Here is a 2,979-nt window from a genome sequence, read left to right as displayed (position 1 = left end):
GCTACTAGCCCCACTCATCTAATTGGAACTAAGTTCATTGATAAGTTTGGAATTTATTGTATTTTCTCTTATTTTTATCCTATTTTGTTTTTAGTTGCTTGGGGACAAGCAACAATTTAAGTTTGGTGTTGTGATGAGCGGATAATTTATACCCTTTTTGGCATTGTTTTTACATAGTTTTTAGTATGTTTTAACTACTTTTTATTATATTTTTATGAGTTTTTATTCAAAAATCATATTTCTGGACTTTACTATGAGTTTGTATGTTTTTCTGTGATTTCAGATATTTTCTGACTGAAATTGAGGGACCTGAGCAAAAATCTGATTCAGAGGCTGAAAAAGGACTGCAGATACTGTTGGATTCTGACCCTGCTGCATTCGAAATGGATTTTCTCGAGCTACAGAAGCCCAATTGGTGCGCTCTCAATTGAGTTGGAAAGTAGACATCCTTGTCTTTCCAGAAATATATAATAGTTTATACTTTGCTCGAGAATTGATGGCCCAAACTGGCGTTCAAAGTCAGCCTAAAACATCTTGCCGTAAAATGCCCTAACTGGCACCAGAATTGGAGTTAAATGCCCAAGCTGGCACCATAGCTGGCGTTTAACTCCAGAAAAAGCCTAAGCACGAAAAAGCTTCAATGCTCAGCCCAAGCACACACCAAGTGGGCCCTGAAAGTGGATTTCTGCACTATCTGCACTTAGTTACTCATTTTCTGTAAACCTAGATTACTAATTTAGTATAAAACTACTTTTAGTGATTTATTTAAGAGTCTTTTGACCATCTTTTGGAAGATATGTAATCATAGACTATCATTTGGGAGGCTGGCCTCATGGCCATGCCTAGACCTTTTTCACTTATGTATTTTCTATGGTGGAGTTTCCACACCCCATAGATTAAGGTGTGGAGCTCCGCTGTTCTTCATGAATTAATGCAATTACTACTGTTTTTCCTTTAATTCACGCCTACTTCTTTTCCAAGATATACTCTTGTTCTTAATTCAGTTAAGTCAGAATGAAGGGGTGACCCGTGACAATCATCCAATCTTCGTTATTCGCTTAGCCAAGATCGCGTGCCTGACAACCACAAAGCGATCTACATGATGTTCAACGTAGTCATTGGACGACAGCTGGAGTATACTATCTTAGATATCTAATACACGGACCGAGTCCATGAGATTAGTATCTTCGTGGTATAGGCTAGAACCATTGGCAGCATTCCTGAGATCCAAAAAGTCTAAACCTTGTCTGTGGTATTCTGAGTAGGATCTGGGAAGGGATGATTGTGACGAGCTTCAAACTTGCGAATGTTGGGCACAATGACAGTGTGCAAAAGGACAATGGTCCTATTCCGACGCTAGCAGGAACCGACAGATGATTAGCCGTGTGGTGACAGCGCATATGGATTTGTTTTCATCCGAGAGGATCATACAGCTTGCCATGGAAGGAGGTAACGCATGGTTGGAAGAAGGTAGTAGGAAAGCAGAAGTTCAGAAGCAACAAAGCATCTCCAGACACTTATCTGAAATTCCCACCAATGAATTACATAAGTATTTCTATTTTATTTTTTGTTTTATTTATATTTCAATTAGCAAAACCTCATAACCAATTGAATCTGCCTGACTGAGATTTACAAGGATGACCATAGCTTGCTTCAAGCCGACAATCTCCGTCGGATCGACCCTTACTCATGTAAGGTATTACTTGGACGACCCAGTGCACTTGATGGTCAGTTACACGGAGTTGTGAAGAAGTGTTGAGATCACGATTCCGTGTACCACTTAGTAATTTAGTCTCCTCTAACTTTCATTAACTGCCACCGTCATGGTCACTTAATTCCAATTAGAGGGTTAAGTTCAAAACTAGTTTATGGACATAAAAACCTTAATTACCCAGAGCTAACAGGATTATATGTCACATATCCCAATTAGTTTATATAATTAGCAATTTAGCAGGAATTTACTTTCATGTTGTGTTCAGGTGAGAGACCTCTTCCAAGGGTCACAAGAACGCATCTAGAATAAGGGTCATACTTTCATTTCACGCAGATTCATGAAATTAAGTATGAAAGTAATCTTTAAAACTGAATTAGTGATGCCAGGGCATCTTGGCTAGTTTTACTAGCCATTTTTGGTATGCTTTAGGTTGGTTTCATGCATTTTCTTAGGAAATAAGCAAGTATTTGGTTGAAAATGCAATCATACCATGATTTAAGCAAACATTGTGAATTTTGAATGATTTCAAAGAATTATGCATGAATTGAATGATAAAATGGATGATGCATGATCCCATGATTAAGAGCAAGACTTTGATGCACTTTGTTTGATTGATTTCAGGTAACAAGAAGCAGAGAAGAGCCACGTTAGTGGCTACGTTAGTGCCACTAACGTGGCCATTAACGTGGAAGAAAAGAGAAGCCCCAACGTTAGTGAGAAAGTTAATGGCATTAACTTTGAAGAAGGAGAGCATGGAACGTTAGTGGTAAAAGTAAACACCACTAACGTTAGCGAAGGGCAAAAAGACCCACGTTAGTTTCCACGTTAGTTACATGAAATGTGGGAACTAACGTGGAAGGAAAGGGAAACTCCAACGTTAGTGGAAAAAGTGAACGCCACTAACGTTTGCGAAGCCAAAAACACCCACGTAGGCATTAACGTAGAAGAAAAGAGGCAGCTATGAAAGTTAGTGGAAAAATTGAACGCCACTAACGTTTGCGAAGCAAAGAAGGCCTACGTTAGTGGCCACGTTAGTGCCACTAACGTGGACACTAACGTCGGCAAAATCTCACCTGGCAGCCTGACCATGCCTTCTTCAAATAAAAATAACTTGAGCCACAAAGCTTCAAATGAGGTGATTCCAGTGGCATTGGAAAGTAGGATTCCAGAGCTTTCCAGGCATATATAGAACTACATGGTGGATACTAAATTTGAGGGAGAAAACCTGCCCAAAAAGTGCAAAGATGAACATGGGATCAACCTGT

This window comes from Arachis ipaensis, chromosome B07 (assembly GCF_000816755.2).
Source record: "Arachis ipaensis cultivar K30076 chromosome B07, Araip1.1, whole genome shotgun sequence".
NCBI classification, from domain to species: Eukaryota; Viridiplantae; Streptophyta; class Magnoliopsida; order Fabales; family Fabaceae; genus Arachis; species Arachis ipaensis.
This window is presented reverse-complemented; position numbering follows the sequence as displayed.